General features: G+C 46.8%; 1 protein-coding gene across 4 annotated transcripts in view; it reads right to left on the bottom strand.

Annotated features, from left to right (window-relative positions):
• Positions 1 to 26,818, bottom strand: part of SPX (spexin hormone) — a 317,178-nt gene that overhangs the window by 158,365 nt on the left and 131,995 nt on the right. The gene's annotated exons all lie outside the window — the stretch shown is intronic.

The raw sequence follows: 26,818 nt of genomic DNA, 5'->3' as shown, positions 1-26,818 counted from the left end.
TAAAAGAGATGGATACTTGGAGATACACCATGTTGAAGCTGGGATGGGCTATGAAAATGTCCCGACCTAAGGGAGCTAAACTCTAAGAACCAAGGAACACCTGAAGTATACAAATAATTTTTCTCTGACACCAATTACAGAGGCCCCACACAGACATCAGAGGCACTCTGAATTTTCCCATGGCAGTCACATCCCGAGTCCATGCAGACTTCAGAGACATAACACATGTTCCAGAGGCAGTCAGCCTGTAGACTCATTGAAAACTGTGGTGCTATATTTCTTTTCCTTGTGCCTGTCTTGGAAGCAATACAACTTCGAGCAGCACAGTTTGGAATCCCAGGCCCACGCTTAGAGGCTTGACTCTGGCATGAAGCACGATAAAAGAACCCAATTGAATTATTTGTTTTGCACCACCAACACCACTGCTCAGGCAGAGAATCAGCGCAAAATTCAAAATAGTTCTTCTTATGCTCAGTTACACTAAACAACCCCACAAACTGTGGAGACCAGCTCCAGCTCACTCATGGACAGAAAGGAACTGCACCAATGAGGAAAGCAGAATTCAAAATGGCGAATCAGAATAAATAAGCTTTGTTCAGCCTCAAAAGGTAAAATCAAGCATAGGGGAACAAATTTCAGGCAGCTAATCACAGCTCCTCTTCCATATACCTTTGCAGGTACATATCTTCACAGAAAGCCCGGCTCATGGGTAGGGATTACAAGGCTGTATAAGCCAATACTCAGTGAGCCAGGGACAGTGTTTAGAGTAGGAGAAATCAGTAGGTCTTTAGAGGCGGTGGGACTGTGAAGAAGGAGTTTTGAGGGGGTTGGAGGGAGAGGAAGGACTTTGGAGGAGATGTGAGAACGATACAAAAGGTTGGGGGAATGCTGAAGAATGTGGAGGCAGATTGGAGGAGCTTGAAGATGAGAGTTGGGGGAGAGCAACCTTAAGGAGGTTGGGATACAAACGAAGGAGGCAATATAAGTCCTCTGCAGGAGAAAGTGTTAAAGCAGAAGGAGGATATTGGTTGGAGTTATATGAAGGAGATCGGTTAATGAAAGAAAAAGGTTGGTGAGAGTTATCTTCAGGCAGTGGGGATAAATCAGAAAGCAGAGGCTGCGTGGAGTCTTAGGGAAGAGGATGGGTTGGGAGAAAAGGGGGAGGTTGTTTGGAGTGATCTGGAGGATGTCTGAGTGAGAGAAACATCGTGAGGAGGTTTATTTAAGTTCTCAGAAGGATGGTGTGTGATATCAGAAGGAGGTTGGAGGATAACATCAGGAAGGGGAACAGGAGGCAAGTGAGGTCATAGTATAATCGGGAAGTATGAGAGGGCATGTTTGGCCCATAGCAGAGGCTAGAGTTGAGACCACAATCTGAAAGGGCAAGCCCATGAAGGGAGAAGGAACATGCATTAGGCATGGTGGAAAGGTGCAGAAGGATCAAAGCAACAGTTGAGAGATGGAGATGAGAGTAGGAGTCAGGGCCCTACATCAGGAATGTGGCTGGGACCCTCTTAATGCCTGCCTCACTGAAAACACAAAGGGCACAAACACTATTGTCTCCACGGTAGAGTGAAAGTGCTAAGGAGGTAGGGTCCTCATGAAGGCCAGAGGAAGAAAGTACAGGAACCCCTTAAAACAGAAAAATTAGATGGTGAGAAAACAAAAGAGGAGGTTACGGGAATCACTTCAATCTAAGACTGAGAAAGCCGAAGGGAGAATGGTGAGGGAAATCCTTTTAGCCTGAGTTTCAGAGCTCAGGGAGATACCCTGAAAAGAAAGGGGATGAAGAGTGCAGGAAAACATCATTTAAGCCAGAACTTGTACTGACCCAGACAGACCGTAGATTATGAGAAGAGACTTCTTTACTTCCAAATGGCTTATATTTCCAGTCCCCATTTCATTTGTTTGCCAACCTGCACTATATTCCCAAAAGGAAGATTAGTTTGCACTGCATTTCTTTCTTGGCCTGGTCATTTATACCTGTCATCTTTGTGACTGCACGAATACATGGTCGATACTAGGCTGGTTCTGGGGCTCTCACTTCCTCCCTGTCTCAGGATCCTGACCCAGCTTCCCACCAGCCTGCTCTCAATATTGCCCTTGATGTCTCATCATGTGCTCATTCTTAACAGAACATTCACTAATCCCTCTGCTCCTCTTCACACTATTCTCATGCTTAAAAGACTATTTCAACAATTCTGATAAATTGCATATGCGCCATACAATTACTGAAGAAAGCAATTAAACGTAACTGAAGTACTGCCAATTCTATATATTTCTATTCTATAAGTAACAATGTGTAATAACTAAACTGAGAAATTATTCTGCTATGTCAACATATACTTCACTCTTAGGGCTTTGTCAGGGCATTTAGGCTAATGTCTTCATGATTATGACATTCCAATTATGTTTGATTATAGTGCATCAAAACACATACAATATGTTAGCAAACCAAATGATAGAAATAAATCTAATAGTATACAGATAAAAACAAAAATGCTGAAAAAAAGTCAAAGAAAACATGTTAGGAAAATGACTCAATATCATATGCATAATGAATTATATGTTACAAAGCGGATTTTCAAAATGAAAGAGATTAACTACTTTGTCATTTAGTTTTTGAAGCAATGACTGGATTTTTGCTCTGGTTTATAACGGACATTAAGTTGTATTGATTAGTTCTTAAAAGAAATAAATTGACCTATTGCTATATCTTAACACAGTCAATGTTGTAATTCACTTAATCATGAGATCAGTTTTAATACAGTATTTGGTGTACAGCAAGTTGCTTTGGCATATGAACTATGGGTAAGTGCAGAAACAGCATTGTCAAATACCTAGAACAGCGATTAAATAGTTTTTACTCAAATTATTAATCCCTTCATAATGTGTGATGACATAAGAATTGTGACTGATTTTCCTACACCTGTGACTGAAAGTTATCGAAAACTATTTTAGATATTATGGTTTCCTCCAAATATTTGGTTAATGCAAATTAAGAACTTGATGTATTCACTAGAAGAGGGGAGTGGTATGTGGTGCAACCCTGGCTTAGTGGCGATGGCACACAACAGTGGACCAGGGCAAAAAACTACCAGGGCTACCCTAGAGGCACTGTTGAGATAGGCTAGTCACCTGAGGACCCTGGGGGTTGCCGTCATAGTGACACCTTTTTGGATAGCTGGAATTGGCATTCCTGAGGACGGGAATGTCCGCAAAGGGGAGGAAGTATTGTTGCCCCTGGCCCAATTAGGACCCAGCTAAATGGGCTACATTCCTTGTCCCCTAAAGGAAAATAATAAATAAAGGATGCAGACACCAGGGTGGGGGAGTATTTTATTTAGTGTTTGTGTGTTTGCAGCAATGTGTAAACTTACCTGTTCCTGGCTGTGGACTAAACCATTCAGCCCCTCCCGGGAACTTGGAGGGAGAGCCACCAGTGTGGTGGTGGTGATGGCAGTGAGTCCCAGGGCACTGGGCAGCCATAAAGAAGTGTGAGAATGTCAAAGGTATGGTGGTGAAGGTGGCCTTCTCAGGACACAGGGGCACCGCCTGAATATCCTTTGGTGTGGGGCCTGCACTGTGCCTCTGTGGGCACTGAGGCATCCCTGAAAGAGACTGTAACAGGGGCTATATGACTGTAATTGTAGTGCCCCATGTAGCACAGGGGACACCACAATGAAGAGAACAGTGTCTGGGGACAGTGTTGGCCCTTGTGAAGTAACCCAGAAGGGGCAAACCCTACCCCCCAGTAATGGCTGCCTGATTCGAGCGCTCCGGCCCGATAAATATCCACAAGACCATTAATCCTGTTCTTGGAGCTGTCCGTGGGCTGCTGAGGCAAAGGAGAAGTGTGGTGGGGAACGGTGCACACGCACAGAAAATCCTGGCAACGGAGGTGCTTTGCCTGCCCAGCTATGCCGTGTGAAAGATCTGCCGATACTGGGCTGGAGCGTGGGCCGGGCTGAGGATCCAGAGATCTCCAACCTTGGGCCGCTGATGCTCTGGGCCAGTGGAGCATCGAGAGGAGGACCCTGCGGTGTGAAGGCGCCCAGCGCTTGTGACGGAGCAAGCTGGGCTTGGCGGATCGGCTCCCCCTCTCTGTTTTGGATAGGGGCAGAGACGCAAGGATTAGCACGAACCACGGTGGTCGTGCGAATGGGCCTGGCTGGACTGACACTGCCCGACTGGGACCTGCGCACAAGTACGGTGCGGAGGGGCCTGGCTGGGTGGAGTGGGCGCTCTGCATCCCGGGTAGAGAGGGTGCTCGCCGCACACGAGCGGTGTCCCCCCCCTGTCGGGGTCCCTGAGTGGGGGGGCCGGAAGCAGGGAGCCACGGGGCGCTCGGCCTAGGCCGACCCAAACTACACACTAGGGCATGGCGAAGGGGATCAGTAATCCTGTACTCTGTGGACCGTTGGAAATCAGCACTACATTGTTATATTCCGGAGCAATGTGCGAACAAGGTGAATCCATCACGGAGCATGGACACGCACTGAACCGTGAGTCAACAACATGCGTAAAATGTGAAGGCTGTATGTAGCAGCCGTCAGCACACTGTTGAGTCCAACCATACTGGCTGAAGCACATTAAAATAAGCATTGTGATATGGGGCCCTTTTCCCACGCTATGCAAATACCCCGTCGACTGGGCCTATTAACACTTTAGACGAGGGGCGAAAAACAAAATATACGCACACGGAGGACTGTGGCCATGTATATGCACACGGTGGAGCTACGGTGTGCTGGTGCCATTAAGAAACAGCAGCACTGAGCCATCTGAAAACCCGTACGCCTGCCGGTGCACAAGTGGGGAGACACAGTACACATGCAAAGATACTGAAGACCAGGCCTGTTGACGTTGTGATCAGGGTGTACCACCAGAACATCCAGTTACACTGAAACTGTAAGTCATACGTGGATAAATAGTGGAGTGGGTGCATGCAAGGGCCCATTTCAACACTGCAAACTGAGACGGGAAGCTTTTAAAGTCCAACACGTGGGTACGTGGGAGAACACAGTCCATTGGACACATCAAGCAGGGAGCTCTAATATCAGGCCTGCCAGCACTGGGAACTGTAGGCATATGCAAGTAAGACGGGGGCCGGAGAGCTGGGGTCTGAGGAATCCCTTGCGCAGTAGTCGCCGAAGGCTCTCCTGGGAAATGCAGTGACCAGACAACACCCGTGTAAACCATACAGGCTTAGACCTCTCCTGGTAGAGCTGCTGGTCTTTGGACGCCTGCTGGCACGGTCGCCATGGGTAACACAAGAAAACAAGACAAAATGGCGGATGGAGCAAGCACTAAGAAAAAAGGCCGGATGCAGGCGTACACCAGCAGCCAGACAGGGGGCGGTGAGCATGACCAACCAACAACATTCGGTACTGACCCTGGCGCAGATGGCGGTGACAGGGTTGAGCGCCTGACCACCATAGTTCAGAACGGCTTCCTATCCATTCATGGGAAATTGGAAGATATTATAACCACCATCGGGGCACTGAAAACAAGAGTGGACAAGGAAAGCCTGAGACTCAATGAAGCGGAAAACAGGATTGGAATAAATGAAGATACCATCACACGGCACGACCGAGACATAGCTCAGCTCAGAGAAGAAAATGGAACTACAGGTGGAGACACTCCTTAAAACCCTCTTCGGAGCATACTCCTTTTCGGATCACTTCCTGGTTGAGCGGGCCCACCGCACTCTGGCCCCTGTGCCAAAACCCGGGGCCCCGCCACGCACGATTATTGCAAGACTTCTCAATTATAGAGATAGAGGCACAATCCTTAGAATGGCGAGAGAACTTGGGACACTGCAATACGAAGAAAGCTGCATACATATCTACCCGGATTTCGCTGCAGGAGTGCAGGCAAGCTGAAGATCGTATGAACCGGTCAAGAGACTCCTAAGAGCACAACGGGTCCCATACGCACTAATATTTCCGGTCAAGATACGAATTCAACATGGAGGGAGGGCACATTTTTTCGAGACTCTGGCTGCTGCCCTGGCCTATGTAGAAGCCATCATACCTCTACCCCCTAGGGGCCGAGGACCGGACCAGAACGGAAGACTCTCACCTCCGGCGGACTGCCAAGATCCTGCTGAGTGACCCAGGACACATATATATCCTTTTGATATGTAACAATGCTTGGCTCTCGCGGGGAGCTCCAAATAACGTTAACAGTGGGCTGTGAGCCCGATCTGGTGGCCTCGTGATGGCAACGTGGCACCCTCAGGAATGTTCCTACTAGTTACAAGCGCTCATCGTCAAGTTGGGGTAGATGATGTGGATGGAAGGGGGGGTTGTAAGTTGAGAGTGTTTTAGACTGTTGTTGCCGCCAAGATGAGTTTGAGTCTTGGAGGAAAAGAGGTGTGAGCGAAAGTTCAAGTTTGGTTAAAATGTGGTCTCACGGGTGTTGGTACTGCTCGTATCAGGTCAAACTAAGACTTAAAGGTAATAATGGTATGTCACAATACATATGCATAAAAAGTGGGTGATGGATTAAAGATAAACTTACTATCCTGGAATCTCCGGGTGTTAAACAATCCAATGAAAGCTATGAAAGTGGGAAATTATGTCACCAGACACGGACCACACATTCTGATGCTACAGGAGACCCACGCACAAGGCTCTGTCAATGAGAATATACTGGCTAAATGGGGCAAATTACATTATAACACAGACTATTCCTCTCAGTCAAGGGGGGGTTATTACACTTATACACCCCACACTGGGATTTCAAACCAAGGGGCATAAGATAGACCCAATGGGAAGATACGTTCTGGTTTGGTGGGAAATAGCTAATAAACAAATAACCCTGGTAAACACCTATGGCCCCAACATAGACGACCCAGTTTTATCTGAACATGTTTGAGTGTCCTCAACAAGCAAGATACGACCAGCATAATATGGGGTGGGGATTTCAATGTGGCACTTGACCCTGCACTGGATAGATCTGTTAGTGTAACAAGGGCACCCACTAGGATGGCATGAACTCTGGGTCAAATTCTCCCACAATTGTCATTGATAGATGCATGGCATGTACTCCACCCTGATGGTAGGCAGTGCACATACTACTCTTCTGTGCATGACAGTGAGTCACGCATAGATTATTGGTTCATATCCTCAAATATTTTGCATACACTACAACACTGTGAAATCCTGCCTCGCACGCTATTGGACCATTCCCCGGTGCTGCTGGAAATTGAGCTGAAAGATGTCCCCAGACCGAGGAGATGGAGAATGCCAAAGGGAATACTAGGTGATTCAAATGTGGTTGAGACCTTGCATGTTGAAATAGCTAACTTTTTCGCAGATAATGTGGGGACAGTGGATCGGGTCTCCACAGTGTGGGAAACCTTCAAGGTCTGGGTTAGAGGAGTTCTGATATCGAAAACCACGGGCCTCCTGAAAGGCGTACTTCAGGAACTCGAAGGGGTAGAAAAGGAATTGAAAGACCTAGAAGAAACTTACAGTCACACACACAATGGTGACACTCTGGCTAAAATACACAAGCTCCTCAGAGATTTTGACAGTTTGGCAGTGAGAGAGATATGGTATATTGCGGCCCCTACTCGGGCATGCAGATATGGAGAGGGGAATAAAGCGGGGAAAATGCTGGCCAATTTGGTTAAACATGAGAAACAACAGACCCCAATCACTACCATCCAAACAGCACAAAATGATATAATCACGAGTGAACAAGGCATAAACGACGAATTTGTAAAATTTTATAAGACACTTTATGCAAATAAAGACAGAAAAACCTCCACTGAAATTAAAGGGTACCTGGCCATGCTCAATCTCCCGGCGCTCCCGGATGAAAGCAAATTGGTACTAGACCAGCCTGTTACGGTGGAGGAAATCACTGAAGCAATCAAAGATCTTTCATCTGGTAAGACACCGTACTCGGACGGGCTAGGTGCCGAATTTTATAAAGAATTCTGTGAAGAACTGGTCCCTATAATGCTGGAAACATGGGAAGAAGCCCTAGAAAAACACATACTCCCCGCGACAATGCGGGAAGCTATAATCACAGTACTGCCCAAGCCGCGTCACCCGCCACAGGATACATCATCTTACACGCCCCTTTCACTTATAAATGTGGACGCGAAGATCTTCGCGAAACTACTGGTGAACCGCATGCTACCCATAATATCCACGTTGGTCCACACAGATCAGAGTGGATTTATCCCCCTAAGGTCCACTGCCCTAAACCTACGTAGGCTGTTCGGTATAATGGCACAAATAGACCCAGACAAACAAGCAGTTGCGGTGTCCCTCGATGTCGAGAAGGCGTTTGACTCGGTCTCGTGGGAATACCTTTTTTCAGTGTCGGAGGCGTATGGAGTGGGACCCAATTTCATCAGATATGTCAGGCTACTGTACACTGGCCCACGGCAAGAGCATGTACAAACAGAACCATTTCTGAGTTGTTTGAATTGGGTAGAGGCACCAGGCAGGGCTGCTCGTTTTCTCCCATCCTGTTTACCTTAATGATAGAACCCATGGCAGCTGCTGTTAGAATGCGACACAAAGATAAAGGAAACATAATGAAAGGATCCACCCAATTAATTTCACTATACGCAGACGATACACTGTTATATATCCGTGAGCCTGACAAAAACATTGCACCCATAATGGCGGACATACATGAGTTCTCTGACTACTTTGGGTATACAGTAAACAATTCTAAGTCTGAATTATTCCCCCTTATCCCCTCGACAAGGTATCCCGCGGTGACATGCGGTCTTAAGTGGTCGAAACAGCACATTAGATACCTGGGGGTGCTGGTCTAGGAGCAGACAAACCCTGTATGTTGATAACCACGACCAGGCACTACATTCACTTAACACCAAGCTACAGGTCTGGAGACACCTCCCTCTCTCATTGCATGGCAGGATTGCAGTTCTTAAAATGATTGTACTTCCTAAGTTACTATATCTATTTGTGAATGCCTGGCAGGGATTTTTTTCTCCAAACTGCGATCAATGGCAGTGACATTTCTGTGGAATGGGAAGACGGCCAGAATAGGGTGGGAGAAGATGATAGAACCATACAGCACTGGTGGGATTGCGGCCCCAGACTTTGAGTTGTACTATCTGGTTGCTCAAGCACAATTTGTGAAAATATTGGTATGATGTAGCAGATAACTTTCCTCATACATGGATAGAAACACATACCACCTCACCCACAGACATCTGATCAGTCATTTTGACACACGACACAGAGACCCATGTGAATACGACCCTGTGAGCTGCACTGTCTGAGCTTGGGGGGCAATATATAAGAGACTGAAGTTAGAGACCCCCTATAACCTGGATATTCCGCTATGGAACTTCCCAAATATCCCCCCCACATTTGACGTAGTATGGGATGCTTTAACCCATTAGTCTATGCCCTGCAACATCACTGTGTGCTGCTTGCATCAGAAACAACAGAGTGGCCGCCAAAAAGATCTTTGCGCTAAAAATCTCTGAAAGGGCGCAGCAAAACCTGAAAAATAGGCCGCCAATCCATTTTGCCTATGTCAGTGGTAACACAGGAGACCACTGCCAAAGCCTATCATTTGGCTGCCTACAGAGGAAAAAGAAACTACTTGAAAAAGCAGTGCTGCATTGCAAAGGAAAACCCCGAACTGCTTTAAAAATCCGTTTTCCCTGGCTGTGGAAAGTGCAAAAATCATGGTTCCCAAACATCACAGAAGATGCAACATCCTTGTTGGGTGTTAAACATCACTTTATTTAAAGAATTCACTTAAGCACAATGTCAGCAGAAAAATATTTTATCAGAAGAAAATCCACATTCAAAGATGCTTGCTTGGAAAAATATGTTAAAAATGGGTGCAGTACCGCCGCTCGCCTGTGTCAGAATCCAGCATTTAAATATACTGTCATTTAAACTTGTACATTAAAATCAAAGCATGGAAAAGAAGAGACTTCCCATCAAAAGCAATATAGGGTGACAATTCAATCTATATGTTTTAAAAATGCTGGATTTAAGAGATGCATGGCTATTATTGTAAAAATGTAAATTGTGTTTTAGAGAAAGACTATTTTAAACATTGTTTTAAAAGTAAGTTAAAGCCAGCCACACTGAGCTTCAAAGACATTCCACAGTTTGTCCCAAAAAAAAGGAATCTTTCCCCTGCTCTCTGCTGAAGAACTGGCAGGGAGTTGTGAAAGGAAATGGGAGAGGACTTTGGCCTGTTGCTCTGACAAGAAACAAAAGACTCTCTTGAATGAAAGAAAATGCATATTCGGGTGTGACAGAAAACAACTGCTGGCAGGAAGAAGCCTGGGACTGCTCTGGCCCAATCAAAACCTTGGGGGCAGAGACAGACAGTTTTGTTTATTCGGAGAGCACAGAAAATATCTTTTTGAAAAAAGACTCATAGAAAACTGAACAAAATTGGTAGAAATCTGTAAATATAGTGTTGTTAAAATGAAATTTTTGCTCACGTTTTAAAACCACTCTGGAATTTGTGCGATATTCAGAGGCTGAAACATGAAAATGTTGACTTTGTAGCAGTTGTGATAATGCCAAAAATATGATACTTCACGGGAGTATGCCCATATGTTATGTGCATGCATCTGGCAAAATGTGTACAGATCTGACACTGGGTAACCTACCAAAAGCGCGAAAAACTGTCATTTGTGAATGGAAACTCTTAAAAAGGTGGGACTTTGATGGATACGTGCCTTATTTCATTTGGGATGTAAATATGTATTAGCAAGTTGGTGATATTGTAAATATGTTTAATATGAAAAACAGATTTTCTGTGTAGGAACATAGCAGAGGTTTTTCCCTGGATTGTAAATTGCAGCATCACTATGACACTGTTTCCTTCTCAAATCAGGAGAGAGGGAAGACTTTAACCAATAGGCTTCTTACAGGGTTGGGCATAGTATAATCAGCCTACCCACCCCCTTGAGAAATACATAAATAGGGACTGTTGAGGACCTAGACACAGACACACATTCACCCATCAACTGATTTACTGGTGAAGCACTCTGCAGGAAGAACCCAGACCAAGACTCCAGAACCCAGATCAAGACTCCAGAACTCTGAAGCAGAAGGCCCATTCCAAAGCTGAACCCTTCTCAGTTGGCCTTCAAAATCTTGCAACCTGATTTTGACCCCAAAACTTCCAAGGGGCACAACCAATTCAACAGCCGGGCTGTGCTGTTTTTCTGCTTCTTGCCAAGAACTCTTGCTAGAACCCAGAGATCCAAAGCAGTAGAGCAGAGCTGTAACCCAGAACCAACCCGTCAGATCCAGTCCGATTAGGCCGTGCAGAGACCAGAGTGCCTTGCTGAGTGCAGAACCAAGCGCCTGAATCCTGTCCGGTGGCTGGCAGATTCCAGTCCAAACCTTTGACCAGATCTTGACGGGCCCATTCCAAAACCATAGTTGTGAGTATTTAGCATAGAATTGTCCCTAGCCAATCTCTTATGCTTAAGTAATCCTATCCAACCCATTCTATCATATCCAGATCTGCATTATAGAATCTCTTTTGTCTGTCCTGAATCCTTCTTTGATCCATATAATCCTGTGATCATTGTAGTGATAATCATCTTTGCGCTAATATATATTTGCTGAAGAAAGGCAAGTGTTGCAGCGAGCAAAGATCAGACAGAGGTGCCTCTGGACTGGTGGCTGTACCGTTGGTATCTCGCATCTTCATAGCCTCCCTTAGTGTTAAGAAATCCTTGTGGTAATCTTCAAAAGCGCATATCTCATTTGAAATCTTGACTCTTTTTTGAGAAAAATCGACCTTTACTAAAACCTTCATAACTTCCGAACCGTACATGCTAGGAATGAAATTTAAGTGTCAAATTAACTCCTTATAGTTGTGCCGCAATCGCATTTCCCACGCACGGAAAAGTTTGCCGCGATTCTGCATTTGGCTCAATTTCATCCAATCTAAAACAGCTATATTTCTTGCCTTTAACCTCTGAATTCAGTTTCCTATCTACTAGTCATTCAACCATCATTGCTAGTGTTTACCTGGAACTATCCAAAGCAGCTCCCACTAGTTCTGAATCCATTTTAGAGAATTAAATCATTTTTTAGCATTTTTCCCATTCATTACAAAACCACATTCAAAGCATGTGTCCTGTTTTAAAATCATTCCTGTTTTTCTCTAAGCTTGCTGGGGGAATTGGAATTGAAACTGCATTTAAGAGTGTTTATTCCTGAAACCTGTTTCTCTCTTTCCATCTCTATTTTGTATATTAAGGGGGGATTGAGTATTGTCAGGCGGAAAGAGTGATTATATTGCGTTCAATTGAATTCTTATCAAGTTTTATTTCTGTGCTGCATTAATCTCATATCATTGACTTTCATTGAACCCACACTAAGTTTATTCTATGCTACATTATTATTCTCATTCATGCTCCTATTGATTAAAGAGATTGTTTATTATTGTAATATCACCCAACGCTGATCAATGTATAAATATTAATAAGTGTGATGTCTAGATATTGTTCATATTCATAAAGGTGTGATATATATATATATTGTTCAAATCTATCAAATAAATCTTTTAACTTTGCAAAACAACCTTCTTCTTGGTTCAGTGAGACCGGGGGGATTCATAGAGAGGGGCGTGATATAAGGGTACATTGTTCAGAAATAAAAGAACTTTAGACATAAACATATATAATTAAGGGTTCCAGCTGGGCATCACATGCTAGGCATTGACTTAGGGTGAGTGCTGGGTTGAAACCACTTACAGTAGATATACAGGAATCCTGGGACCACACTGGCGAAATGAAAGTGGGAGACATGTTCATAGACGGGAAGTTCGCGACTCTGACAGACTTCACGAGACCTATGGGAGGAGGACCGCTCCGAACGCTTCAATATATTATCGAATGAAATCTGCATATCAGGCGCGTTGCCCACTCTTCCCAGACGAACCCCCTCACCCACACTCATGCCTACAACTGATTACAACATGGGGAGGACTGGGGATTTCCAATGTGTACGTATCAGTGCAAACGTACACCCCAACGACAAATTGGGATAAAGAAAAATGGGAAGCAGACATGCAAACGCTTATACCTGATGACAAATGGGGCAGATACTGTGCACTTACGAAAAAGATATCACTCAATGCGGGCCTGCACCAGATACAATTCAAAATCCTTAATAGATTGCACTACACGCCTGCTAAAATTGCCAAATTTACACCTGATAGCTCAGGCAACTGCCCCAAATGCGGATCGCCACAAGCGGGATCTTTTCATATGTACTGGGAATGCCCCGCCTTGGTGCAGTTCTGGGGGATGGTGGTCGAAATGCTTGCAGAAATTACACAAATTCCCCCGCATTTGACTCCTCAAAAGTATGTTTTGAGATATAGGGAAATGCTCTGAAAAAGTCAGAAGGCTGTTCAATGTGTCATGTGCTGTCGCAAAAATATGTATATTACAGGTTTGAAAAAGCTCTGTGCCGCCGAGCATGAACACTTTTTACGCAAATTAACGTATGTTAATGAATGCGAGGAGCAGTACATTCTAACCCAACCAGGCACAAGCCGACCAAAGGACATCTGGGGCCCCTTCAGGTTGTACCTATGTAAACTGCTTTCGGACAGTGAAACATCCATGTAACTTGTATATTGCCTAAATGTCTATAAGTTGTACCATTGTATGGTATGCTGGAAATGATGCTGAGTAAGTGCTGCTATATCTGTTGTGACCACTAATAAAAAAGAAGTTTAAAAAAAAGGGTGACCCATCTGAGGGTATTTTTCTTACCCTGTTTGATCCTGATGGTTTGCCTTTGACTATTTCCTATGATTATTTTCCTCCTATCTCTTTATTTACATGCCTTCTTCCATCTCTTCTCCACTATCAACTAGATGTTTCCCCCTCCAACTCTCTTTGGTCCTGCAACCTACTTAATCCCTGCTAGCCCTCTATTTCCTACGATTCACCCACACATGTTCACTTTAGGCCTAGTCGATGCCTGACTATCTGTTATAACACTAATTTTCAATTTTTGGGGCAACCAGTAGACTCTAAAATGCACCTCCTGCTTTACCAAGTGAGGCACTATTCAAATGTATATTTAAATGAGCGCATGACAACATCTCTGTTATCTCAACATCAAAAATATCATGATTCAATTCAGTCGAACACGTGGCCGTAGGATTTCCCTGAACTGATGTTACTGTCATCTGGGCCAGGCTTGACTCCAAGTCAGATGCTGGACATGGGCCGGCAGTAAGTCTAACCAGTGTAGGGCCGGACTGAACATGAGATATCTGCACATGATCTCCTCTTCATCTCCTACCTGTCCCAACTAGCCAAGTTAAGCGGTTTTCTCAAGTTGTCTTTACCAGCAAGCCTTTTAAAAGTGTAGTATGTGCTAGATCGACCTAGGCTTCTAAGTGCCTCCCTCCGGGACATGAATGATTCAGTCATGGGCGTGTTTCTGCATTGTTTCCTCACAGGGCAGTCAGTACAAAGTATACATTTCAGATCGGTGGTGCATTGAATCCCAACATGTCAGACAGGTTATGAAGAGAAAACTCCTGCCTGCAGATTTGGAACGCCAAAGCCTCCCACACTCTCCTCAACATGTAGTGTCTTCCAGGAAACCATTCCTTCTTACCCAGGTTGATCTGATTTACCTAGCAGGGGATTGAACTAAATAGACACAGATATTTAGGTACACTGTTCCTCCGAATTACACGACTTTTGCCCCAATGTGTGACGTTTAATGCAGCCTAACAGTCAATATCAGCCTTCACATTATCAGAGATTACCTTTAGGTTGAAGCACATTATCTTACCAACATCAGGAGTTATTTGTTCACCCAAACACTTAAGGCCACTAGATTTGCAGTTTATGTTCCAGTCGATAGCCCTCCCCCACGATGCATCCTGAGAAATAGGAATAGCCTCTGTCTTGCATACATTAATTCTATAACCAGAAACTGGTCAGATCATGGGCATGTCAGAGTGATACTAGCAGTGAGGAAAGGAAAAGGAGGAGAAAAGTATCTGCATAACCCGTAACTGTGTTCGGACCCCTTCTCATTGATACTAGTGTTAAATGCGATACATGGAAATGTTTGGCTTAATGCATCTTAACCAATGAAAATAAATTCCACTTGCCATTATTTAAAATACATTGTATTTTGCAAATATGTTTGATCACATAACTGATCAACTCATATGCAGATCAGTCCTGATGCTCAACCTCAATGGAATGACTCCAGCTTGGACAAATTGTCCAAGAGCATAGGAGCAAGTGGAGCCCTATTTGCCCTCATTTCTGAGGAAAAGCTTGAATCACTAGGCACAGCTATCTTGGAAACTATGTCTGGCGTGATGAAGACCTGTGTACTTGGGCATGGGACAGTCACAGGGTGCCCATACAAACCCTAAAAGGGACCCTGAAGATACCTTAAGACCACCAGGAACTGGATAAACAAAGCGCAATAACCCCTATATTATAGAGGGAGCCTGAGGTTCCCTTAATCTAGACCGAACAACCGATGTTGAATGCAAACGTGTTCCCATTGAGGGAACATAGTTGCAACACTTTGAATCCTTTCACAAAGGATTAGATACAGTTGTTTCTCTGGCAACCCTCCAAAGGTATCACTTGTACACGTTTGCGCAGACTGCCTGGATTGTGGGAACCCCATGATTACAATGTTGAGCGCAATGCACACTTCAGAGCAAAAGGAACATATGCGTGTGCATGTCTCTCATACAAGGAGCAAGATAAATAAACAATGTTCTGCTGCTACATCAAGCATTTCAGGACTTACAATGTTACAATGTTACTATCTTTTGGCAATAAATGCTGGAAAGTGAACAAAATAATTTCAGCTCAAGCTTTGCTGAACTGATTTACAGACTGGGAAAAAGGAGGAAACAGTTCTATGCAATCTAGCTCAGAAGACCTCACAGAGGGAAGTAAAGCGAACACACGTAGGTCCAAAGCGATTGTAAAATCCAAGATGGTGACAGAGCCTGATATAGCGTTAGGCCATCCCTCTTGCTGCGCACCTGACCCCAAGCATATGATCCAATTACAAGCAAGAGAAGCCCTCTCTTCTCATGTTCAGCCAATGTCGAATAAGCACCACCCAAAGGGAAGAGAGACATGGCTTTAAATGCCAGCCACTCAGGGTTATTCCTTGGTAAGCTTGCAGGAGGTAATCCCTTTCCTGGAGAGCCAGTATGAAAGGAGCATATCAGCAGAGACTGAGAACAAGGTCTGTTGAGTGGTGAGCAGAGAGTAGCACAGAGAAATGAAGAGGACAGAGTTATCCTAGAGAAAAAGTGTGTGGTGTTAGAGGAGTGGAGTAACAGTAGTGTTTAGATGGAGGATGGTCCTAAGAGGCGTACCTATTGGAGAGAGGAGGACATTAGTATTGTTCAGGAGAGAGAGATTGTTTGGAAGAGACATTAGAGGAGGCTGGGACATCAGAGGAGGAAGGTGATATCAGCGTAGAAATGAAGGAGTGATAAACTATCTGTGAGGAGGATAAGAAAGACATGGATTGGGAAAGAAGAAAGGGCAATTCTGGTTAAAGATAGGGCAAGAGAAAACGACTCGGTTGGAGGCCAGTCTCAAGGAGGAGAGTCAGGACCCAGCAAGAGAGTTCTGCCTTTCGTTTTTCCTCTCATACTTCCTCATTAGCTTATATCATTATATATTGTATTGAATTCTATTTTACTGCGTTTGTGTAATGTGTACAAAGTTGAGTACTTATATTATATTATTGTTCATGGTTAAAAAGTAAACCTTTAAAATATTCACAGTTAAACAGGAGAAAGAAAGAAGAAAAAAAAAGCTCAATCAGTGCACACAATCATACATCACATTTCATAGCAATAAAAAATCTACATACAATCAGTCCATCTTTAGAATCAAAAGGTAAGAATATATTAAAAAAAAGAAACCCCACTTTATATTATATTTGGTACAAGTTCAGAGACTTTAGAAACCCTGCCATAGATAGTACATCAAATCTATTCAGAAATGTAAACAGTGCTTCCAGAGCTCTTCGTCATTCAACCATTCAATTTTAGTCAATAACTTGCTCATGAATGCCATTCTCTGGACCATTAGTTCTTTACTGCCCTGCTCTAAGGGCTTCATGCACTCATGCTCCAGTTTACAGAATCTACAGAGGGCGTCGGTTTGTGTAATCTGCCCTCTCCTTAAGAGGGTCTCTTTTATGGGCAAGATATTAAACCTAAACTTTAACATAAAGATCCTAAAATCACGACTAGGAAACAAATTTAAATAGTATGGTAAGCACCCTCTATTTTTATGTTTTTCTTTTAGGTGTACCATGGAGGTGTAAGCATGGAGAGTGTCAATTGTGCTGACCGAGTCAAGATCAAACACAGCTTTCTTAACCCGGTCCGGAGTTAAAGCAAGTCCTCTAATTCCAGATTCACTTCACTCAACAGGCTTTCACAGGAAGTTCTCAATTGCCTAAAATACCCAAAGTTCCCAGCAGGGTGTACACCCGGTTCCATAGAGTTTTTTATTACAACGTACAGTGATTCTGCCTGGGCGCCCATAATGCCCCTAAGCAAAGATAACATTCTCCAGCTAACTCTGACTCGAATAGAGAGTAGCCCCAGCTCATACCGAATAGCCGTCAGCGGAACTGATTTAGGGGGGTGAGAGTGCGTCGCCAGATAGTTACCTCCACAAGGTCGAGAGTTTGATAAATTCCCTCATTTCACAATTCAAGACCGTAAATTAGCTCAGGAACTATCATTCCTTCATAAAATGATATTGCCAGTCTGATCGAGATTTGACTCCCCAAACAGCTTGCCTTTGGAATTAAATGGGCACTAAGTTTTACTTTTGCAGGTTGGGCGTTTCACCAAAAAAACAGAATGCACAGAAGTGTCTTGTATTTATCCTGGCACCTGCCAAAGACCAACCTGCTTTGGTTCATCTAAATCCCCTTGCCAGCCTCAGGATCTTATTAAATAAACCGCCTTATATCATCAGCTCCCTCTTCAATACCTCTGTAATAAAATCTAATGTCACAATCTATTTCCCAATTTACTGGGCACTTCTCTCTCCAGCCTCCATTTTCTCTCTTTCCCCAACATGTGGACTCTTTCCCCAGATTCATGGGTCTTGCTATCCCTAGCCTCCTAATCTCCCACCCCAGTCTCCTCAGTCTCTATCCCTCCCCAACTTCTTTCATCTTTCTCCCCAGCTTCTTGGGCCTCTCTACCTCCATCTTCCTGATTCTATCTCTCTCTCCAGCCTCCTGGGGTTCTCTCTCTTCAGATTCCTGGGACTCTCTCCCTCTCCCCAACCTCTTGGGTCTCCACCCTCTAGTTTGTTGGGTGTGTATGCCCCCAGCTTCTAAGTTCTCACTCATTACAGCCTCCTGGCTTTCCTCAAACCCCAGCCTTCTGAGTCTTACTCTTCTCAGCCCCCTGTGTGTCTCTTCACCCAGCCTCTTGTGTCTCTCTTTTTCTCTCCCCAACCCCCCTGTGTGTGTATCTCTCTCCCTTGCTTCCTTTGTCTGTCCCTTCCCCTTTACCTAGCTCTCCCCTTTAGACTCCTCCGCACACTAGCCTCCCGGGTCTTCCTCTTTCTTGCCTCCTGATCCCTCTCACCTGGCCTTTATCCCCATCTCTTCCAGTTCACTTCTGTAGCTGTTTCTGATTGAGCTCCTTTATCAGTTTCGTACAGCATTCGGTCATAGGTCCTTTCTTTAATAGGGCTTTTACCCTGCATTCCAGCCTCTATTTTGTCTAAGGGAACTCAGTTATGTCTTCTTATGTAATTGGTATGGATACTTGTTGATGGACCCTGACCCTGGGAATGGCTTGCAGTTTTAATGTGGGTCTGAGATTTGATTGCTCACTGCCTGTGGGTGGTCTCTCCCTACTCATTTCATCCTGGACCTGCCCTTGGGGAGGTCTCATTTAGCCTAACAAGACTTATGTGTATGCTTGTGGATACCTTGTGAGGTGACTGGTTCACTGCTTAAAATATCTTTCTTAATTTAGGTCCCGCTCAATGCCCCTCTGTTTTGCATATGATTTCTACACTGCTGCAAACAGTGTCGAGTGTGCAGGAGCTCTTTTGCTTCACAGGACAGCTCCTCGTCAATTCTATTAAAGGGACGAGAGCTTCTAAGGTGGCAATATGACAAGCCTCTGCCTCCCATGCATAACCTGGTGGGCGTAGGCAGGACATTCTTTCTATTCTGCCCCTAGACCAGCATCATCTGTATTTTGGTGGAATCCGGCCCCTTCGGTAACCCCACCATTGACCAGTAAGGTCAGACAGGCGACTATGCACAGTGCCAAAGCACATTATTGTTCTAAGCAGCCATTAAAGGCATTTGTACATGTTTTGGGATGTTTGGTAGTCGAAGAAGAATCTAGTCATCTTGGATTACATACCTATTGTGGTAGATTAGGGAATGTATTTCTTTTTCTCTGCTTCCTTGGTTGCTAGATATACACCAATAATTCACCAATTCTCATAACCTATCTTATCATATCATATCATCATGTCTACAAAGAGAAGGGAGCCTCTTTCCATGCGACTAGGGAGGTGTGGCTGCTATCCAATAGTCCACTTAGGTGGGATTTATTGTGGGAAGACATCATGGTGAGGGACTCCGTCTGTGGGGACAAGAACGATCTTCTAGGGTACAGCCCGTTGACCAATGTCATACCCCAACATTCCCTAGCCCCGCCCCCATTCCAAGCCACTTTCTTGAAAGTAGACCACTGTATTATCCTAGTTCATGGGATACAGCCAAAACAGAAAATACCAGGGCGAATAAGAGCACAGAAGACATGAAGATTACTGACAGTGCTACTGCTGGTACGAGGTGGCCCCAAGGAGGCATGAAGATCAAGCCGTCAAACTAAACAAATAATTTTGACAAGCCCCCAGGGCAGGACTGGCAACAATGTATAAGAAGAGACAAGGGACTAACACATTTGTCAAGTTCAGCCAGAAGAGGCAACAGGTGTGGAAACCAGTGGGAGTTTTAAACACTGTCAGCAGACTGGAGATCCAGCCAAGCAGAGGACACCGACAAAGCACTGAGGGGGTACTCCGTGGCTCCAGCTGGAGCAGACCTGAGCACGAAGCAGTAAAGGAGAGTCGAGCAGTCCTGCAGAGAGTGGAGCCAGTGCGGCGCTGCAGATGCAGGAGAGAGAAGCCAGAAGAAAAGAGTCTAAGAGACCGATCCCAGTCCCAGGATGCCCCGGTGGCATACCGAAGTCCCAAAAAAAGTTAACAGCAGGTAGAAGATACCCAGGGGTGACATGGGGGAGAGGAGAGATGGGTTGGGAACCCTAACAATGAAGAACTTTGTCGCATCAATAAGCCCACTGACCACCAGAGAAGGATCTGGGAACACAACATAAGTGAATTGAGCATCCAAGGAGAACTTCATCATCACAGTGGCAGGGATAAGTCCACTGAAAGTCAGAGCAGTATTTGGCACTTTACTATTACTCAAGTTTCTTAATTTATGAAGCATTTCCAATTGCCACGGTACTAGCAAACAACCAGAATGTAGAAACTGATTGCTATCAAGTTAAACCTAACCGTAGCACCTTAATCAGCTTCAACACTGAAAGAATGGCAAATCACTGGAGTCTTAGAACATTCGAAAACATGTGAAAAGTAAACCACGAAAACCCCGGGGAACACTGCCCCTAAGAGCAAACCCCCCCCCAAAACGCACGTCTGCTCGCAACTGCAGATCTAAAATGGTGGCAAGAGCCCGGATCCTATTTAAGGGCTTGGAGCAAACCAATTAACCTCTACCTCAATTGAGATCCAACCAATAGAAAAAGATAGGTAACAATAGGCCACACTTTCAAATGAAGCGTTTTTCCCCAAAATTGTACTGAGCAAACCCAGGCACTTTAAGGGAATTCAGGGAATTTTCCCATGTGAACATGTATTAAACAATGGGTTCAAATTGTACATTTACGTTGACAAATTCCCATAGATGCCAAGTAACAAATAGTACGCAGGAGAACAACACACTTTATGCTGCCTGTGCCCAAAGTAAAACCATGAGGCCTGGCTCAACAATAAGGCCAGAAGTGCCTGTAAAAAACATTTTCCTGCTGTCACTGCACACGCAAATACACCAGCATTGCACTCTAAAACACATTTTCAGGCTGCCTGGGCTCAAAGCAGATCATGAAGTTTGACAACCCAGTGCGTCAGAGCTATGCCATTTTCATACTCTCAGACCAGTGCCTGATGTTGCATGTCACCCCTTCCGGGGGACATGGTACCTTCCAGTGTTGATGTCATGATCACATGGGGTAACCATGTGATAGAGTAAATAAAAGGGACAAGCTGTTTCCGGCTCGTCAGTCGATTCCACTACTGACTGCTGTGTCCTTGTTGGTGCACCATACTGGTGCGGCACAGTATGCCGAGGGCCTAGCCACGTGGACCGGCATTTGGACGGCGACCTTGCCGGGCAACACCGTCCCCCTGGGTCTGTTTCTGGCATGTGATCATGGCCTGTCTTGCCCTCCTCGGCATACTATGCCAGAGCCGAGGCGGGAGCCGGATGGGTGCCCCCAGCCGTCATGGAACGCTCCGGTGCCCTGGAGCAAGCAGGGTGATCCTGCTGTCTGCGAGCGGCTTGGATGCTGCTCAAGGAACCCCGTCGGGTGACCCCGACATCGGCGTGGCCCGCTCCAGTGACCCGGACGCAGGCCACCACAATGGCAATGTGGGGTCTGGGCCCTGCTAGCTGGTGCTTGCGGGCTGCGGGGAGCCTGTGTGTGTCAATGCGGTGTCGGCCGCTGATGAGGAAGAGGTGGCTCTGCGGGTGGCCCAGGGCCCCGTGCTGCTCTTGGGCACAGGCCCCCTGGTGCCTGCAGGATAGCACACAGCGTCAGCCGCTGAGGAGGAAGAGATCTGCGGGTGGCCCAGGGCCCCGTGTTTCCGGACACGGGACGCCTGGTGCCCGCATGAGGGAAGCGGCGTCGGCCGCTGATGGAGAGGCAGAGGCGGGGGAGCTGCACAGTAGAGGTGCTGAAGCGGCCTCGGCCGCGCTGGTCAGGAGGTGTGGCTGCAGTGCTGTGTGTCCCGGCACCACGGAGAAGGACCTTGGCCTGAGGAGCAGGCAGTGGAGAAAAGGTGCCAAGGGAGCCACCAAACAGCTGAGGCGGACCTGATGATCAGGGGTGTCGGACGCGGCACAAATGAGGTTCAGGGGCCGCCCAATAGCTGAGGCCGCCCCCAATACGAGTTGGGCTCATCACCACCTGGGCCTGCGATGAAAGAAATGTGCTCTGGTCCAGAGCGTGAAAAGAAGAAAAAAAAACTGATGGAAACGAAGGCACCGGCAGCCCTGAGGAGAACAAAAAAGGGGACATGATGGAATGTTTGGGGCTAGCAGCGTCCCGAACATCTGTAGACAATGCTACCTGTAAGGAGTCACGGTTCCCCAGCCAGACGTAAGACCTGTCGGTGCCCACCACATCCCATCAAGAAGGGGGAGGGCAAGATGAAGGTTAACCTCCGGAGTGCATCCTCCGTCTGCCACCATGAAGGGGCATTGCCATTGCTAGGTGGGGGGCAGTAGAATGACCAGGCTGGCTGCGAAGCAAAGAAGTGGCCAGTCAGAAGAGCCATGGCCTGCAGGCCACCTGGGGTGTCAGCTGGGGTGGGGAGGCATCCAAGTGAACGTATCTGCAGGCAAGCCGGGGCTACCCTGAAGAGGGAAGCCAGATTGCCCTGTGACCCCCACAGCAACAAGGGAGAAAGCCATGTTATTAGCACTGCCCACCAGCCTACAAGGCCCAGCAGTTCAGGGACACAAAAGATGACCCACTGGCCCATCAGTTCACTCCTCGTTGAGATTCTCATTTTCACCAGGAGGACCCAGACAGGGCAGCGGCTCCATGAGGAGTGCTTGTGCGCCCTCAGTGTCACTGAACTCGCGGAATCAAGCTAGGCATTGTCACTGGCCCAGACACCCTTACATCGATGTAACCTTGCCAGCAGCCCCGCAGTAGGAGGGGAAGTGAAGGGAGTGGGTTGTCAGCCAGCCTCCAGTACCCTGCACCACACCCGACAATACATGTACTATCATTGCCTTAGGAAATATATCCTCTTGCTGCTTGTGCCCAAAGCAGATCATGTAGCCTGTCAACACAATATGCCAGAGCTGCACTATTGTCATACTATATCCGGTCAAGTGGCACAGCGAGTAGAGCGCTCGCTTTGACATCCGTGCAGAGTTTGCTAACACAGGTTCGAATCCCGGTGGGGCCAAACTCAGCCTTTCATCCATCCGAGGTCGATAAATGAGCACCACACACCGTGGGTAATAATAAGCAGCGCTCAGATACCTGAGGGTTCGTAGCGTTATATAAATGCCAAATTATTATTATTATTATTACCTGCAGAGAGCCCACACTTTTCGCTAGCAATGCCCTCTACACACAATGTCATGCTGCCTGCACCTACAGCGGAAAATGAGACCCGTCTGTTACGTAGTGCGCAGATGTTGTGCGCATGCGCGAGGCTCGTTCTGGCTCGCACATGCAGTGTAACAATAAACGAGGACCTGAGACGGCAGTTGCCGCTGGGACCCCATACAGACAAGATGTGTCCTTGTATCTCTGCCCGGTATGCGTACGTGTGTGGGGGGCAGCCTGGGGCATGGATGAAAGTTAACACTGGTGACGAGGAAGTTCTGCACGTGTGTGTGCGAGGTCTTTTGAAGACGTTTAAGAGTCGGCGGAAGCATTCCGGCATGCCACGCAGCTACACATCCGACGCAGCGAGTTGGCGGCCATCTTAAGTCTTTTGATCACGACGGTTGCGGCCCGAAAGGGTGCTCGTGCGCCGTTCGTGTTCTACAAGAGAACAATTTTTGGAACCCCCATGGCTGTTGAGTACCTGATGGCCGTGGTGCTGACATTTTGAAGGTGTTGCCGACACCCCACGTGCGCTGGCTGACCCACCAAGCTGTCACAGATTCTAGACACTGGGCAGGCGTATGAGCTAGCTGAGAGCAGGGGAGCCAAGATGGATGCTGCGGTACACCCAGGTAGGAGCGAAGAAGCTTTCACTGTTGGTCGGCCTACACTGGCGAAGTCACGATGGGGCCAGAAAAGAACTGAGGGCCCTCCGACCTCCTTTAGCCCACAGTCCTGCCAATACTGTGGGTATGATCTGCCTCACACAGGCGAATGCCCGGCAAAGGCGAGAGTGTGCGGCAGATGCAGCACACCCGGACATGATGCAAGGGTGTGTAGAGCTGCAGCTCCGGTGGCCACATCAAGGAGACCAGCGAGAGTGAGTGGGGGTAACCCCAGAAAGTTCAGGAATGTGGTGAAAAGAAGACAACCCACATGCGTGGTCAACATTGTGGACACCCCGACGCCTGTTTTGATTGACACTGGAGCTTCAGTCTGTGTCCTGGCAGCAGATCACTCTGAGGCCCTCCCAGATCCTCCAGAACTTGAACCTTCCAAAGCAAGGATATACACTTTTGGGGGGAATACACCTCTGCCAATTCATGGAGTCTTCGTAACACCTGTCACCCATGGACAAAATACAATCAAGGCCAGATTCTTTGTTACCGATGTAAGCCCACATTCCCTACGGAGCAGTGCTGCCTCAGAAGCATTAGACATTGTCCATTTCACCATGTCGGTGTACCAAACTGATGTCGACCGCCCCCTAGACCGGTACGAAAACCTATTCCATGGAGTAGGTAAGCTGAAGGGCGACCCGATCAGACTACATATCGATGGGTCAGTAAGTCCTACAGCCCTGAAGCACAGGAGGATACCATTTCATCTGGGGGCACAAGAAGAGAAAAAACTGCAATTGTTGATCGACATGGACATCATAGAAACAGTAGAAGGCCCAACTCCATGGGTGTCACTGATTGTAGTGACGGCCAAGCCCAAGCAGCCCGGAGCAGGGCGCATCTGCGTTGACATGCGGCTACCGAATGCCGCCATCAAAAGAGAACTATTGTGGTAGGTTCATTTGTGATCTAGCGTCTCTATCAGAGCCCCTGCGGGCACTGACGAAGAAAGATGTGGCATGGGGCATGGACTGCCAAAGAACAGAGGCATTTACAGACATCAAGAATGCGCTGTCCGGCCAAGAAACAATGGCTTATTTCAACCCAGACAGAGAGTCGGAAATTGTTGTGGGCGCCAGTCCGGTGGGACTGGGCGCTGTACTGTTGCAAGCGGTCACACAAGGACATATGCGCCCCATAGCATATGCAAGAAAGGCTCTCACAGAAACTGAGAGAAGGTACTCGCAAATTGAGAGGGAGGCACTGGCCATACTATGGGGGTGTAAACACTTCCGACTGTACATCTTGGGCAAACCCGTGGTAGTCATCACCGATCACAAGCCACTCATACCCATCATGGCCGGGGCATCATCTAAACCTCTGCCGCGAATCGAACGGTGGATGTTGTCCCTGATTGAGTATGGAGTAAGACTGCAATACCGGCCGGGCACCCACATTCCAGCAGATTACTTATCCAGGCACCCTGGGGCTTGCCGTGATCGAGACAACTTCGAAGTGGTGGATTGCATCGAAATGGTCCACAGCATTTGTAGAGGCCACCATGCCAGTGGCGCTGTCCCGTCAAGAAATAGTGGAAGCATCTGACAGCGATGAGATATTTCAGGTCATTAGAGCAGTGTTGAGCAGCGGTGAGTTAGACGGGAGGCTAGTGCCCAAAAAGACCTGCAGACAATGTGGAAAGCACGCAATGAACTCTCTGTGACAGAAGATGGGCTCTTGCTTCGAGGTCAGCAGACTGTTATCCCGCGAGCCGTAGTAACCAGGGTGTTAGAGCTAGTGCACAATGGACACCAAGGCGCGGCAAAAACAAAAGCACGCCTGAGGCCGAAGGTATGGTTCCCCGACCTGGAGGGGCACATAGACGAGTTTGTGCGCACTTGTGTGCCCTACCAGGCAGCCAGCCTGGTGGAAAGAGGTCCCCCGATAAGGTCCATGGAGAGAAGTGAACACCCATGGGGTACTGTGCATGCCGACTTTGGGTCCACGGGACGGGTGATGTACTTTCTGGCTGTGGTGGATCAGTGGTCCAAATATCCAGAGATTGAGTTGGTAGAGTCGACGGCGTGTGATCACACAATTTTGGAACAGAAGATCTTTGCCACTCATGGGTTCCAGCTGGAACTGTGTTCGGACAATGGCCTGTCGTTTCAGGGACAGCAGTTTGCCAAATACCTAGAAGAAAGTGGCATCAAACACAGGAGGGTGACCCCGCTCTGGCCGAGAGCGAACGGGGAGGCCAAAGGTTCATGTGAACTCTCAATAAAATTTTCAGGACTTCAATGAATGGGTGAGTGGAGTTACGCCAGAACCTCTTCGAGTTCCTGAGAGAATATAGGACGACCCCACACCAATCCACAGGGGTCGCACCAGTGGAGGTCTTGTTTAACCCCTGCCCCAGAGGACTAATACCAGAGGTGGAAGGAAGGGCCCCAGGGGTAATTGACGACGAATGAGTCCGGCAGGAGCGATGGGCCAAGAACGAGAAGGAAAGCGAGCGAAGGGATCTCCAGGAAAAGCAAATTGTGGTAGGAGACACTGTGCTGGTGAGGAATAGACATCCGTAAAGGAAATTGTCCCTCACGAACCGCAGCCTCTTGGGATGACCCATGTAAAAGGATCCATGGTAACTGCGGCCAACGGGCGAGGGACTGTAACAAGAAATGTGTCCTATTTCAAGAAAATAGAAATCAACCAGCCGGAGGAGACTCCAAGGATGCCTGAGCCAGCGGACC

This window comes from Ambystoma mexicanum, chromosome 12 (genome assembly GCF_040938575.1).
Source record: "Ambystoma mexicanum isolate Mex_15411 chromosome 12, UKY_AmexF1_1, whole genome shotgun sequence".
Lineage (NCBI taxonomy): Eukaryota > Metazoa > Chordata > Amphibia > Caudata > Ambystomatidae > Ambystoma > Ambystoma mexicanum.
This window is presented reverse-complemented; position numbering and strand designations above follow the sequence as displayed.